Raw genomic sequence first — 17,042 nt, forward strand, 5'->3', positions numbered from 1 at the left:
CTGGCACTGGCAAGGGTTGGAGAAGGTCCCAAGGATGACCAGGCGGCGGTTTCTGTCTGGCACAATTGGAACAAGAAGCAACATAGGAAAACGTGTCTTCCTTCATGGTGGGCCACCAGTAGTACTTCTGTAGTTTTGCCAGAGTTCTGCGTTGACCAGGGTGTCCAGCCAGTTTAGAATCGAGAGCCCATGCTAACAGCTTTTTCCTTAGGTTCTTGGGTACAACGGTCTTACCTGCAGGTACTGGGTGAGTAGCTGACAAGATAACTCTTTTCGAATCGATGATATGTTGGGGTTCAACAGGGACGTCCTCGGAGAGAAATGAGCGAAATAGGGCATCTGCTCTGACTTTCTTATCTCCAGGGCAGTATTTCAGCACAAAGTCAAATCTGTTAAAGAACAGGGACCGTCTCGCCTGCCTAAGGTTTAGACGCTGTGCGTGGCGGAGGTACTCCAGATTTTTATGATCTGTAAACACTGTGATCTGATGTTGTGCACCATCAAGCCAGGGGCACCACTTCTCAAAGGCCATTTTTATTGCCAGGAGTTCTTTATCCCCTATGCCGTAGTTCTTCTACGCTGGCGAGAAGCGACAGGAGAAAAATGAGCATGGGTATAAGGTCTTAGAGTCACTGGCCTGGCTTAACATGGCCCCTACGCCTATGCCTGAGGCATCAACCTCAACGATGAAGGGCCTGGTCGGAACTGGATGTCAGAGGCATGGCTTGCTGGAGAAGGCGTCTTTCAGCTTCTGGAATGCTGTTATTGCCTCCGTAGACCAATTGGTGACGGCACTTTCTTAGTCATTGCTGTAAGCGGAACAGTTAATGAGGAGTAGTTCTTAATGAAAGTTCTGTAGTAGTGGTAAATCCCAAAAATCATCCAAGAGCCTTTAGACCTGAGGGTTGTGACCATTTCTGAATGCTCTCCAGCTTCTGTGGGTCCATCTGGAAACCTTGGTTGGAAACAATGTACCCTAAGAAAGGCACTGATTCCTTGTGGAACTCGCATTTTCACAACTTGGCGTATAGTCGGTTCTCGCGGAGTCTTAGCAGTACTCTTTTGACATCTTCCAGATGAGTGTTCAAGTCCTGGGAAAATATCAAGATGTCATCCAAATACACGACGACATATTTGTAAAGTAGATCACACAGAATGTAATTCATCATGGTTTGGAAGACAGCCGGGGCATGGCACAAGCTGAAGGGCATCACTAGATATCCAAAATGCCCATCCCAGGTATTGAAGGCTGTCTTCCATTCATCGCCAGCGTGAATGTGAACTAGATTGTAGGCTCCCTTGAGGTCAAGCTTGGAGAATATCTTGGCTCCCTGTAGTCTATCAAATAGCTCTGAGATGAGCGGTAAGGGATAGCGGTCTTTCACAGTGATCTCATTTAGACCTCTGTAGTCAATGCATGGATGCAACGTCCCGTCTTTATTCCCCACAGAGAAAAAGCCTGCACCGGCAGGAGACTTGGAGGATCTTATGAAGCCTTTCTGAAGATTCTCCTGTATGTATTCAGACATAGATTTATTTTCTACCACGGAGAGAGGGTACACTCTGCCTTTGGGTGGTTCAGCGTTAGGCTTCAAATTGATGGCACAGTCATAGGATCTGTGTGGAGGGAGTACGTCTATGGCTTCTTTGGAAAATACATTTTGAAAAGATGCATACTGAGGCAGCAACCCAGGCATCAATGGGGTAGTTGGCATGCAGGGTATAGGAGAGACCTCCATCAGACAATTACCATGGCAATCTGGACCCCATCGTGAAAGTTCCAGAGTGGCCCAATTGAATTGAGGCATATGCTGCTGCAGCTACGGTAACCTCAGTGCTATAGGGTGCATGGCCTTCTCTAGGACAAAGAAGGAGATGGCCTCTGAATGGAGAGCACCGGTCCATAAACTCACGGGTTCGGTGAGCTGTGTTACTTCACCCGGTAAGGGCTCCCCATGAATTGAAGACAGGAATAGTGGAGTCGTCATGGAGGTGGTGGGAATCCGCAAGTGCTCCACCAATCGTTTCAAAATAAAATTGCCTCCTGCCCCTGAGTCCACTAGGGCAAGAGTCTGGTATTCTAAGGGTCCGCAGATCAAGGATACAGGAAGAGAGAGTGGAGGAGAAGGTGCAGTTAGACCTAAGAAGAGTCCTCCCACAGGACCTAGGCCTGCCAGTTTCCAGAACATATATGGCATGTTTGTACAGCATGGCCAGCTTGTCCACAATACTTACATAGGCCCAACGTCTTCTGCGTTCTTCTCTCTTTGGACATCAGGTGACTGCGGCCTAATTGCATAGGTTTTTCTTCGCCAGCAACTGGACCCAAGGAAACAGGCCTGGATGTAGTCTTAACTCGAGTTTCACCCAGAAGGGGTCTTCTGGGAGTCTTGGTCTTTTGAACCTTGTCAAGAAGTCGGTGATCAATTCTTATTGCCAACTTCACCAGTTCAGCCAAGGTCTCAGGCATCTCATGAGCTGCCAGCTCGTCTTTCAAATGAGAGTTCAATCCCTCAAAGAAGAGGGTCCTCAGGCATTTAGGGTCCCAATGTAATTCAGACACCAGTGTCTTGAATTCTATGGCAAAGTCTGATAAAGGTTTACTACCTTGCTTCAGGTGAACAAACGAAGATCCTGCAGTGATATGCTGGGCAGGGTCATCAAAAACTGACAATTCAAGGAACCCGGCAAGATCATGTAGAATAGGATCATCGCGCTCCCACAGTGAAGAGACCCAAGGCAATGCTTTTCTGTCCAGATAAGACAAAATGTAGGTGGTCTTGGCATAGGCTGTAGGAAAATGATTAGGTTGCAGGGAAAAGTGCATGCAACATTGATTGATAAATCCCCTACATTTCCACACTTCCCCTGAGAAGCGAGTTGGAGCAGATAGAGGTACAATGGTCTTGACTGTCACTTCTGGCGGTGTGACTTCTTTACCTGTGGTGGTTGGTGAATTCATCTGTGCATGCAGCTGGTTAAATGCAGCAGTCAAATTCTCCAGCACGCTCTGCTGTTCGGAGATTCACTGGGCCAGGCCTGGAATGGCCTGCAATGCGGTGAGCTGACCAAATCCATGGAGTTAGCAATCTGTTATGGTTTCGAGGTGTTTGAGTGGATTCTTGGGTACTGTGGGAGATGACCATGCCCATGGGGAGGAGCCCCATGGGGAGCCACAGTACTGGGCTAGACTCAGGATGCACAAACACAGAGGGGTAGATTTTCAAAGGGGTACGCGCGTACCCCCCGAAAACCTACTCCAAACCCCCCCCTGCGCGTGCCGAGCCTATTTTGCATAGGCTCGGCGGTGCGCGCAAGCCCCGGGACGCGCGTAAGTCCCGGGGCTTGCATGGAGAGGCGTGCCGGGGGGTGTGGTGGGGGGCATGGCGGTCGTGACGCGGCGTTTCGGGGGCGTGGTGCGGGTGACGCGACGTTTCGGGGGCGGCGCCGCGGGCGTGGTTTCAGCCCGGGGGCGTTCCGAGGGTGTGGCCATGCCCTCCAGAACAGTCCCCAGTTTGGGTGATGGCGCGCCAGCAGCCCGCTGGCGCGCGCAGATTTACATCTGCCTCCGGCAGGCGTAAATACAGCGATAAAGATAGGGGGGGTTTAGATAGGGCCAGGGGGGGGGGGTTAGGTAGGGGAAGAGGGGAAGGTGAGGGGAGGGCGAAAGAAAGTTCCCTCTGAGGCTGCTCCGATTTCGGAGCGGCCTCGGAGGGAACGGAGGCAGGCCGCGCGGCTCGGCGCACCCAGGCTGCCCAAAATCGGCAGCCTTGCGTGCACCGATCCCGGATTTTAATGGCTACACGCGTATCTATTGAAATCCCGCGTACTCTTGTTCGCGCCTGGTGCACGAACAAAAGTACGCGCTCGCATAAAATTATAAAATCTTCCCCAGAGTTTTGTCTTTTATTGTACAGCTGTTGTATACCACCAGAGGTGGCAGTAGTGAGTTGATCCAGAGTAGGGGTGTGAATCGTGTGATCGATCGTCTTAACGATCGATTTTGGCTGGGGGGGGAGGGAAATCTTATCGTCGTGTTTTTTTTTTGTTAAAAATCATTAAAAATCGTAAATCGGGGGAGGGCGGGAAAACTAGCACACCAAAAAAACCCTAAAACCCACCCCGAACCTTTAAAACAAATCCCTCACCCTCCCGAACCCCCCAAAATGTTTTAAATTACCTGGGGTCCAGTGGGGGGGGGGGGGTCCCGACGCGATCTCCAGCTCTCTGGCCACGGCTGTGTTGAGAAATGGTGCCGGTGGACCTTTGCCCTTATCATGTCACAGGGCAAAGGTAGCGCTGGCGCCATTTTGGTTCCTGGCTCCCGACGTCACGCGTGCAGGAGATCGCCCCCGGACCCCCGCTGGACCCCCAGGGACTTTTGGCCAGCTTGGGGAGGGGGTCTCCTGACCCCCACAAGACTTGCCAGAAGTCCAGCGGGGGTCCGGGAACGACCTCCTGCACGCGGGCCGTATTGCCAATCTTCAAAATGGCGCCGGCGCTACCTTTGCCCTCACTATGTCATTTTTTAAATAAAAAATTTATAAAGAAAAGGAGGTTTTTCAGACTAATGATTAAACATTACCAGGAAGACTATTTGGTTAGCCATCTTGGCATCTGAAGTCTTTTCCTCCTAATAATAAAAATAATAATAATATAAAATAAAATTGTTTATAAATTATAAAAATTAATAATAATTTTATACATGGTGTACTTATTAAGAAACATTCATATGGTTTTTGCATACCAACTGATTACCTCACAGGCTTTTTATCTCAAATGTACCTGAAAAAATTGTATTCAAAGTTTTTGCTTCCACAGCAAGCTTCTTTTCAAATTCTCTCTTTATCTTCCTTATCAATGCTTTGCATCTGACTTGCCACTGCTTATGCTGTTTCCTGTTTACTTCATTTGGATCCCTTTTCTGTTTCTTGAAAGATGTTCTTTTAGATATTATAGTCTCTCTCACCTCACCTTTTAACCATGCCGGTAGTTGTTTAGCCTTCTTTCCACCTTTTCTAATGCGTGGAATATAATTGGTTTGGGTTTCCAATATGGTATTTTTAAACAACGTCCATGCCTGAGCTAAACTCTTAACCTTTGCAGTTGCTCCTTTCAGATTTTTCCTAACCATTTTCCTCATTTTTGAAAGTTAAATGCTGTTGCAGTAGATTTCTTTTTTGCATTCCTTCCAGTTATTAAGTCAAATTTGATAATGTTGTGATCACTATTGCCAAGTGGTTCCAACACTATCATCTCTGACACCATATCCTGTGTTCCAATAAGGACTAGGTGTAAAATAATTTCCCCTCTTCTACCAGTTGTTCCATGAAGCAATCATTTATTTCATCTAGGAACTTCTCTAGCATGTCCTGGTATAACATTCACCCAGTCAATGCTGAGGTAATTGAAATCACCCATTATACTGTGCTGCTTATTTTGTTAGCTTCCCTAATTTCTTTTTTTTTATATTTTGCTTTTTGCACTTTTTTCAGCACTTCAAAGTGGATTACATTCAGGTACTGTAAGTATTTCCTGTACTCACAGGGCTTATAATGCAGTAATGCTGGATATGCGTGAAGTATCAGTCTTCTCCCATGCTGTTGAAGCAGAGAGCCATGCTGGATGTGCATCGAAAGTGAAGTATCAGGCACATTTGGTTTGGGGTAGTAACCGCCGTAACAAGCCAGCTACTCCCCGCTTTGTGAGTGCGAACCCTCTTTTCTTCTCCCCTGCCGTTGAAGCAGAGAGCTCTGCTGGATGTGTGAAGTATCAGTTTTTCTTCTCCCCTGCCGTTGAATCAGAGAACTATGCTGTATATGCATTGAAAGTAAAGTATCAGGCTTTTTTGATTCGGGGTAGTAACCGCCGTAACAAGCCAGCTACTCCCCTCTTTGTGAGTGCAAATCCTTGTTTCCTCTTGTTGTTGAAGCTTAGAGCGATGTTGGAGTCACAGTAAGCATGTGTATGTTTATTTAATAAGGGTATTGACTCCAGGCAGTAGCCATCATTCTGGCGAGTCACCCACTCTTCATTGGCAGCATCTTGACTTTATGGATCTACAGTGTTTATCCCACGCCCCTTTGAAGTCCTTCACAGTTCTGGTCTTCACCACATCCTCCGGAAGGGCATTCCAGGCATCCACCACCCTCTCCGTGAAGAAATACTTCCTGACATTGGTTCTGAATCTTCCTCCCTGGTTCTGCTGATTTTTTTCCTATGGAAAAGGTTTGTCGTTGTCTTTTGATCATTAACACCTTTCAAGTATCTGAAAGTCTGTATCATATCACCTCTGCTCCTCCTTTCCTCCAGGGTGTACATATTTAGATTCTTCAATCTCTCCTCGTACGTCATCCGATGAAGATCCTCCACCTTCCTGGTCGCCCTTCTCTGTACCGCCTCCATCTTGTCTTTGTCTTTTTGAAGATACGGTCTCCAGAACTGAACACAATACTCCAGGTGAGGCCTCACCAAGGACCTGTACAAGGGAATAATCACTTCCCTTTTCTTACTCGATATTCCTCTCTCTATGCAGCCCAACATTCTTCTGGCTTTAGCTATCGCCTTGTCGCATTGTTTCGCCGACTTTAGATCATTAGACACCATCACCCCAAGGTCCCTCTCCTGCTCCGTGCACATCAGCCTTTCCCCCCCATCGAATACAGTTCATTCGGATTTCCACTCCCCATATGCATGACTTTGCACTTCTTGGCATTGAATCTCAGCTGCCATATCTTCGACCACTCTTCCAGTTTCCTTAGATCCCGTCTCATTCTCTCCACTCCTTCCGGCGTGTTCACTCTGTTGCAGATCTTAGTGTCATCCGCAAAAAGACAAACCTTACCTTCTATCCCGTCCGCAATGTCGCTCACAAAGATATTGAACAGGACCGGTCCCAACACCGATCCTTGCGGTACACCACTTAAAACTGCTCTCTCTTCAGAGAAGGTTCCATTTACCATCACACATTGTCTTCTGTCCGTCAACCAATTTGCAATCCAGGTCACCACCTCAGCACTCACTCCCAAGCTTCTCGTTTTATTCACCAGTCTCCTGTGCGGAACCGTATCAAAAGCTTTGCTGAAATCCAAGTATATGATATCGAGCGCTCTTCCTCGATCCAATTCCTTGGTTACCCAGTCAAAAAAGTCAATCACACATATCCAGCATAGCTCCCTGCTTCAACGGCAGGGGAGAAGAAAAACAACCAATAAGGGCTGTATAACATAGTCTGGGTAAAACAAATAAGCATGGGTGTAGCTTGCTTATTGTGGCGGCTACTACCCCTAACGAATCAAGCTAGATATTTCACTTGGATGCAGCTCCATCACTGCTCTCTACATTAAAGGTGGGGGTGGAAGGGAAATAGAACCAAGAGCTAAGAGAAACAGATAAGTATGAGAGAAAAAATGTGTGAAGCTTGCTGGGCAGACTGGATGGGCCATTTGGTCTTCTTCTGCCGTCGTTTCTATGTTTCTATGAAAAGGGGTGTGTTTTATGATAATAGCCTGTTTATTGCAAAGTGCGCTATCTTAGCGCATAGGTATTACCGCAGAATGCAATAACTTTTTCGCACTTTGCGGTAAGTACCAAAATTGTTGCAATTCCTACCTACAACCACTGGGGGAGAGAGAGAAAGAGAGACTAGCTATAAGGTAGATAGTCCATTAAGCTAGGTTGAGAGAACATTGTACAAATCTCATCTTTGTGTGAGTTTCATCACTCCAAAGGACATCAAATCTCTCTCTCTCTCTCTCTCAACAGCTTAAAATACTGAAAACGCTATTTGCAAAATCATCACAAAGTGCAATAAAACCATATCGCACAGCTTAATGCAAACGAAAAAGGTGTATCCTACCCCAAACTCCTCCCCCTTTTCCAAATTAGCATCACACCATGCGTTATGTTGCTTTTCGCATGCCACCCCGACTCCTCCTCTTCCTGTGCAGACGCCGCCCAGAACCCGCCCCAATTTAGCTATCGCACGCAAAAAGTCCCTTTTTGTGTGTGATCCACATAGAAAATGACCCCCTTAGGGGGTCATTCATTAAATTGCTTTTTGGTGTTTTCGCATGCAAAAAGCACCAACTTAGACCTTAGAAAATCCGGCAGTAATGGGGGGGCGGGGGGGTGAAGCGGGAGACAGGTCTGCAAAAAGCTGGCAGCGAAAAGGGTCCTTACCTCTTCGCCATCAGCGGTGTCTTCGTGGCGTCTGCCCTGGTGCCATCCCGACTCCTCCCCTTCCGCCGCAAAGACAGTGCTGATGGCGAAAAGGTAAGGACCCTTTTTGCTGCCAGCTTTCACAGGCCCACCCCCTGCTTCACCCCCCCCCCCGCCCCCGCCCCCTGTTACCGCCGGATTTTCTAAGGTCTGCGACCTTAGAAAATCCAGGCCTAAGTTTGTACCTGAGGCAATGGAGAGTAAAGTGACTTGCCCAAGGTCACAAGGAATGACAGTGGGACTTGAATGCTGTTCTCCTGGTTCATAGCCCACTGCTCTAACCACTAGGCTACTCCTCCACTCTTTTAGCATTTCCTTGTCTGTTAGTTTATTCTGGCCAGGTGGATGGTAATACACACCCACTACTAAACAGGAGCATGAGAACCACTCTCTAATTACCACCTTACCTCTCTCAGCAGGTGCTGACTTCCTTAATACTGGCCCATCAGGGCATCCCAAGAGTGAGCAGGTTGCAATCAAAACCTATCACAGCACATGCTGTGTGCAAGTTTTCCTGAGCGCTGAGCCTTCCTTCAGCTAATGGTCCCCCAGATCACTGCCAGAACTTCTCTGGGCTCCTACTCTTGCCTCATTTTTTTTTTTTTTTAGTTAGTTTCTTGAAGAGATATTCTCAACATAAAAATTCATCTAATATGCCCTTAGCTATGCATTTTTCCTGTCTGCCAATCCTCCAATGAAAAAAAACCTGCTGCTAGGCTGGGCTTTTCTTTTTTTTTATATTATGATCCTATGAAGAGGTAACAGTACAAATCCAAAATCTCTTCCCCTTTTATATGATTCCTTAACACATGATGTGATGTTCTGATATCCACGGTGAGAATAAAGCTTATATTGAGCCAATGCAATAAATGGCACTGAGTCTACCACGGATTTTACTCCAGTTTTAGTGTTGGTTTTTCAGTGCAAACCTTAATCAAGCATGTAATATGGGTTTTAGCACTGAAAAAACTTGTGATATTCTTAGCATGTGTGCATGCAAATTGCATGTAAAAGAGGAAATATAGAGAACCCCATTATGAGGGAATTGTTTTGTTTTTTTTTAATTCTTTATTTATGAATTTTTCAATATAATTACAAGAATATACCTTGACTGAAATTACAGAAATTGTTATAACATGAAATAATATAACTACCATTAGTATATATATTCATAACCAGTGGATACATCAACAGTTTCATTTGTTTTTCATAGGCAAAGGGTGGGGGAGGAAAACCAAAGGAAAAATAGAGAAGTACATTATTGAAATATTATTCACTTAAATATTGGTATCTCACTATATATTGACTCCGAACATTTAACTTAGGCCCTTCCATCCAAAAACTTTCTCAATTGGTCTGGCATAAAGAAAACATATAAATTTCCAGCAGATTTTACAATGCATCTACACGGAAAACGGAGAGCAAAGCTAGCCCCTTTGGCCAAAACCTCTGGGCGCATAGCTAAGAATAATCTCCTTCGTTGTTGGGTAGGGCGAGATAGGTCAGGATATACCCTCACTTCCACTCCCATGAATTCATTATTAATATTTTGAAAAAAGGCTTTCATCAAGAAATTTTTTTCTATTTCAGTATAAAATTGGACAAACAGGGTGGCCCTTTCCGTGATTTCCATTTCAGAATTCTCCAAGTATTGTGTCAAATTATTGGAATCCTCTCCTTCTCCTCCAATGGGAATTTGTGAACTACTCCTTAAAAAGAAGAGTTTTTTAACAGTCGGAACTTTTGCAGCTTCAATCTTGAGTGTTTCCATCGCAAAGCGCTTAAAAGTCACCAAAACAGGCTCACCCATTACTTTAGGGAAATTAACCAATCTTGCATTAGAGCAACGTAAATAGTTCTCAACTGACTCCAGTCTCCTTTGTGATGTTAAACAATCCTTCATAATTGAGGAATTTTGGGACTGTGTCTAGTTTACCTTAGCAGTTAAATCTTGAATGCAGTTTGTATGGTTTTGAATCAACAAAGTATGCTCTGTTTTTACAGACTGAACTTTTAATTCAAATTTGCCAATCAATTGGGATTGAGTATTCAGAGTACGAGCCATGGTAGCCATTAGTTCCAAAATGGCTTCCAGTGTTATAACTGCTGGTTTCTCAAACTCCAGGGGACGTAGAGTGTTTCCTCCCAATTCCCCCAGTGGATCCTCTCTCGATGTCCCTTGAGATTCCTCATTGCCCGCGTTTACCAAAGTCTCCGCGGGTCTTTCACATACCTCCAACAAATGAGGGAGGGGAAGCCCTGCTCCGTGTAGAGGAGTAGATCCCTCTCGTTGTTCGCCCGCAGCTAACTTCGCATCCGGGGTTACAATTCCACTGCTCATACGAAGGGGAGAGCTGCTCAGCAGGCCTCGAGGTACTGGTGGGCTCAAGGTGATCTCGCCTGGCGATAGTGCCGCTTCTCCCGGCTCCACCACAGCGGCGCTTGAAGTTCCCACCACTGGAGATACCGACGCGAACTCAGTGATATATCGTTGTCCCGCTGGGCTGGGTAGGCTTGAGGGATAAACTCTTACCCTTCCTTTGCGCTTATGAGGCATGTTGAACAAAATTGAACCTCTAATCGAAAAGATTTAAACAGGAAACTTATAAGCGCAGTGCGGAGCAACTCGGTTCAGCGTCTGGGAATCGTTTTTTTAATGTGGGAAATATAACACCTGCATTAGGGCAGGAGTAAAAGTTAAGTCATGATTTTGGTGGCCATTTTTTTCTATTTTCTTTTTATTAAAGTTTTTAAACATACAACAGTGCAGCAGAATGATCAGCACTCCAAAGTACTACCCCCCCCCCCCTTCCCAGAACCCTCTCCTTTTGTTATGTTTCGGTTGTTTTCGTGTGCCCTTGGGCCTCAGCCCGACCCTGGCAATCCAGGGCCGAACCAAGGGTTGACGGTGGCCCCGCATGGCTGACGGTCTACCCTCCGCCAGGCCGGCAAGCTCCAATGGCCAAACATCCGAAGATGTTGGAAGGTGAATGGTCCTCCGACCATTCCGGGCCCTTTCGGACCTGCTGCGAGCAGCATGGAGCAGCAGGCCTGGCCTGAGGTTGAGGGCAGAAGGGCCTTGACATGGAAACACTGGAGTTGATGCAACAGCATCACATGGCACGAAGACACTTGGCAGAAGACGTGACATCAGGGCTGTGGATACAAGACACCAGAATCGATGCGGACGGCATCGCAGACGAGACACTTGACGAGGTTGATGCAGACGGCATCAAAGACGAGGATTCACTGATACTACACGCGTATCCAGCATAGCTCCCTGCTTCAACGGCAGGGGAGAAGAAAAACAACCAATAAGGGCTGAATAACATAGTCTGGGTAAAACAAATAAGCATGGGTGTAGCTTGCTTATTGCGGCGGTTACTTCCCCTACTACCCCTAACTAATCAAGCTTGATATTTCACTTGGATGCACCTCCATCACTGCTCTCTACATTAATGGTGGGGGTGGAAGGGAAATAGAACCAAAGAGCTAAGAGAAACAGATAAGTATGAGAAAAAATGTGTGAAGCTCGCTGGGCAGACTGGATGGGCCGTTTGGTCTTCTTCTGCCGTCATTTCTATGTTTCTATGTTTCATGGCTGGGATGATGCGAACGGCATCCGAGGCAAGACACATGGCTGGATAAGGCAGACGAAGACACTTGGCATCAAGGCAAGACACAAGGCATGGACATTGGCACTGTCTCTCAGGGCGCCCTACTCAGGCCACCCGCGGGACTGAGTCGCGGACCACCCTGTCCGTTACGCGCCCTACACAGCCCCAAGGCTGGTCACGGACCACGACGGGAGCGGGACAGCACAGGAAGACACATCAGGCTTCATGGCTCAGGAGCACAGGACAACCGTCCACCGGCAGCCTAGTCCACCCAGGAACTACATCTGGGGAACCCCCGGCCTACCGGTACCAGAAGGCTCCAGAGCGAGGACGAGGCGGAGTGAAGGCAGGAACATCAGGAAGGCAGGAACACCAGGACGAAGACGAGGAAACCTGGACATGGACCTCAGGCGAAGACATGGAACATGGAACGAAGAGATCAAGGTGCGGAGCTCCGGAAGAAGACCTTACATGACCCTGGCAGACAGGAGCCTCCAGGGTGAAGACTGAACACGATGCAAGGCCCTGGAACTATGGACGGAGCAGCTCTTTATAGGGCTGAGCCAGGAAGTAGTCATTAAGATGGGGCCCAGACACTTCCTGTGTCTGGCCCTTTAAATATAGATGAGAGACGCGGCCGCGCGTCTAAGGAACAGGAGCAGGACTGTGCAGGACCCTGGACAGCGGCCTGCACAGCGTCTGCACGCGGTGACGCAGAGAAGGCAGGAGAGAGCCTGGGACGCAGGCTCCAGCGTCGGCAGCGGCTCCAGCCGCTGCGAGAGGCCCCGGGGACGGCTCCTGCCGCTAATCGAGCCCGGGGCTGCGGCCTAAACGCCGCGAAGATCCGGAAGTCGGCGGGGGCGATCCCAGGCCCCGAGAGAAGCCGCGGCTCCGCCCACGGAGCTGAAGTCGTGGTAGGCGGCCTCCTGGCCGCGTGGGCATGCCGACGGCGGCGTCCTGCCGCGTCGGTGAAAACGACGACGCGGTGAGTGTGTCTGCTCACGGGGGGGGGGGGACCCCGCGGGCGGCAATCATAACACCTTTCCCCAAAACCCTCGCTCAACTGTCCAAAAATGATTTGCTGTATCTTTTCTCCCAATCTTGGAAACAATGTCCACACGCAAACATAAAATGAGATATATTTCCTGCATAAGGCAGTCAATTGTTCAATCTGTTATAGACCCCAGAGTCTTTTATATAAAACCATTATATTGGGTGGATCCTTCTTTTTCCAATGTGCAGCTATCTCACACTTTGCAGCCACCAAAATCTGAACCATCAATTTGCCTAATAGTGAAAGGCATCCCTTCTACTGGGGCTTGAAAGAAGAACACCATCAGATCTTTTCCCATTGAATGTTTAATGTCTGTTACTAACTGCCACATCTTATACCTGAAAATAGTGATTTTTGGACAAGTCCACCAGATGTGAGCCATAATCCCCATCCCACCCCAGTCCTTCCAGCATTGATCAGATGCGTAGATTTTAAGAGGTATAATACCAAAGAAAGTAAACTTTAAAGGAATTTTCCACTAATTGAGTAGACATTGATGTTTTGGCTCTTCACCCATCATATATCTTTCTAAACATCTTCATCAGTAGTATAGGATAGGTCTCATTCCCAAGCCATCTCATGCTTCAATTTCCCATCCACATCTCTCCTCCTCCGCCACACAACATCTTAAACATTTTGCAAATAAAACCCTTAAGAGCTAAGCCATCCTTACAGAATTTTTCAAAGATAGAATAATCTCTTGGTTATCCTCAATTTGTTCAAGATAGTGGTGGAACCTGCAAAAAAGCACAGTGAGCGACATCCTCCTGTACATTAAATTTCTCTCTCATTGTGGCAAAGCTCAGAATCACTTGGGAGTTGAGAAACTGGCCCAGATGAGTCAAGCCTGTCCTTTCCCATTTCCTAAAGCTTAGCCTCTCATTCCTCACAGAAAATTCCTCATTGCAAGCAGAGAATACTTTCACCAAGAAGAAACCTTACTCCTGATTGATTCCCATATGAACAGCTTATCTCTAGTGAAAAGATTATTCACTACTCTGTTGTTGCATCTGCCATTGGATCCAATGATAAAACTGGAGGAGTTTCCTTCAAACAATATTGTTCAATTTGAGCCCATTGCTTTGCTTTTGGACAACTATGCCACTCCAATTTGGCCTTCAGCTGCGCTACCTTATGGTAGCTATCAATTTTTAGTACCCCCTAAACCCCCTTGAAAGTTTGGTAAATATTGAATTGTTCTAACCAGTGTAGGAAGTTTCTGCCTCCAAATACATTTCAGAACTTTTTTCTGAATCTTATTCCGCATGATAGCAGGGATTGCTATAGGGAGTGTCTGAAACAAATAGCATAACCAAGGCAAAGTATTCATTTTAATAGCAGCTATTCTTCCCACACATGAGATGTTGGCATTACCCCAATCTGATAAAATGACCTGCAGTAAGGAAGAAAAATTGACTTATGCCAGCTGCTGATGGTCCTTAGTAATTTTCACTCCTAAATATTTTATATAATGAGGAGCTCATTTAAAAGGAAAACTACTTTTTACATGGTCAGCCAGAGACTTAGGGATATTATTTATTTATTTATTTAAGGTTTTTCTATACCAACCTTCATTGTTGGATATCAAATCGGTTTACAGGCAACATGGAGTCAGCAACAGTGCTTTACAGTGTAACCAATATAACAATTTTCACAGAATAACTATAATGACAGTTTAACAGTTTAACAAAACCAGTTTAGCAGAACCAGCTAAGCAGATTATATTTTTTAAGTGCAGAATTCCAGTTAATAAAGTGATCAATAGGGGTTCGCATCATAATGACTGGAAGCCAATAGTAACAGGTGGGAGAGAAAAAAAAGGGGAAAAAAATGGATAAAGTGCATAGCTTGCTGGGCAGACTAGATGGGCCGTTTGGTCTTCTTCTGTCGTCATTTCTATGTTTCTATGTTTCTATGTATATAAATATCTAATTATACTAGTATAGTTAGTGTAATAATAAATTTGTGTGTATGGACTGGACTGTTTATTAGAATAATCTAGGGTAAGGTGAAGTTTAGTATTCTCCTTGATGGGAGCTACTTTGTGGTGAATTGGTAGGATAAGTGCAGGGGTCGTAGGTTATTGTGAGGGCAGGGAGTTGGGGTGGTATAGGATGCAGTGTAATAGGATGCAGTGTAGAGTTCTTGAGATTATGAGTATGCTTGTGTGAAGAGCCAAGTTTTTCGTTTTTTTTTTAATTTGTGTAGGCAGTGTTCTTGGCGTATGTCAGCGGGCATAGAATTCCAGAGTGTGGGGCCAGCAATGGATAGGGCACGTTCCCTGGTGGCATTGTAATGGGTGAGTCTGGGTGTGGGAATATTTAAGGTTGCTAGGTAGCGTGATCAGGTAGGTCTGTTTGTGCTGCGGAGAATGTGCTATGGGGCCAATTCATATCTGGGTTGTGTAAGGATTTGTGTATTATTGTGAGGGTTTTGTAGTGTATGCGCTGTTGAATAGGTAACCAGTGTAGTTCTTTGAGGATTGGGGTTATGTGTTCAGGTTTATTCATATTTACCTTGAAACCCACCATCTTCCCATATTGGTGTAATTCCAAAATCAGAACAGGTAGGGAGGTAGCAAGATGAGTCAAAGAGAACATGACATCATCTGTAAAAAGCAATATTTTATAATCCTTAGATCCTATCCGGACACCCTGAATATCAAGATTTCACCTAATTCTCTCCACCAGTGGCTCCTTCACCAAAGCAAAGAGAAGAGGGGAGAGGGAATAGGGGATAGCCTTGTCTTGTACCTCTATGCAGCGTAAAAGCTGCTGAGAATCCACTGCAAGGTCATGGCTTACTATTTCGGAGGTATGTTTATACACATAGTGGGGAGAGGTGAGTTGACAGGGGCAGAGATGGTTGTGTGAAAGAGAACTCCAACATTTGCCTCTTCTCAGATGGAGAAGGAAGATGAATACCAGGAGAAATACACAGTGTGGACATTTGCCTCTTCTCAGATGGAGAAGGAAGATGAATACCAGGAGAAATACACAGTGTGGACATCCACTAATGTTTTTAAAATATAGTATTAATTTTAATGTGATTTTAATAAAATAAAAATGTTAATTACCGACTGGTTTCCTTCTTCATTAGTATGACTCCATTTTATCACAGGCCTGTCATCCTTGGCCAGTGTGATGTCCATGACAGGCTCTGCATCCTTGGAACAGAGTTTCCCACACTAGTGTGGAAATCCCCAGCCCAAGGAGTCATGGACTGTGACCTCTACGACAGGCTCTGCATTCATGGGCCAGGGATGTTCACATTGGTGTGGAAATCCCCAGTCCAAGGAGGCACAGCCTGTGAAGTCAATAATACAAGTAACATTTAAAGATTGCTTATTTCACTTCAAAGGTAATTGCAGAGGTAAAAATGTAAGACTGACTTTGAAGCAATTGCATAAAATGCAAAGTTGCATATTCAGCAAGAGTCCAAAAACATCTGATGAGTCACGGTGACAGCTAGGGAAATAGAGCATATAGAAAGTAGCATATGCAGCGAAATCCCATAAATGCAAACAACAGATCCATAAACTGGAGACAACCTGGCAAAGCAGACGAAGCATCCCCTATTTCAGCAAAACAATAGCAATGAGCGAGCAGGAACGGAACCACCATTTTTACAGACCACAGTGAAGAGCGCTGATTTTGTGGATGCACCCATTTGCAAAAAGAAGAGAAATGAAAAACAAAAGTGAGAAATGCAAACCTGAAGCCCAGCGATATATCATCTTGTGCCCATTGTGTAACCAGCAAGAATAGTACTCAAGAATGTCGCTGTGTAAACATTCACAGGTGGAATGGTGAATAATGGCTCAAACAAGGCATCCAAGAGGGAGACGCATGGAGATGAGGCATTCAAGTGGAAGAAGCATCTGCCCTGGAAAGAATAGCAGGCATGCAGCCACCATTTCTGCATACTGCAGTGATGAGCAACAATGACGCACTCACCTGCAAAAGGAATGGAAAAAAGAAAAAAAAAGAGAAATGCAAGTCTGAAGCTGTCCAACCCACCGGGAAATCAGCAAGAATAATGCTGTGAAATGTTGGCATGTAAATACTTATAGGAAAAGACAAGCTGAGCCTATGTGGTGGGTCGAAGAATAGCAGAGATAAGGGGAAGAAATATCTATAGAGATGAGGTGT

The sequence above is a fragment of the Rhinatrema bivittatum genome, chromosome 2 (genome assembly GCF_901001135.1).
Source record: "Rhinatrema bivittatum chromosome 2, aRhiBiv1.1, whole genome shotgun sequence".
Taxonomy (NCBI): domain Eukaryota; kingdom Metazoa; phylum Chordata; class Amphibia; order Gymnophiona; family Rhinatrematidae; genus Rhinatrema; species Rhinatrema bivittatum.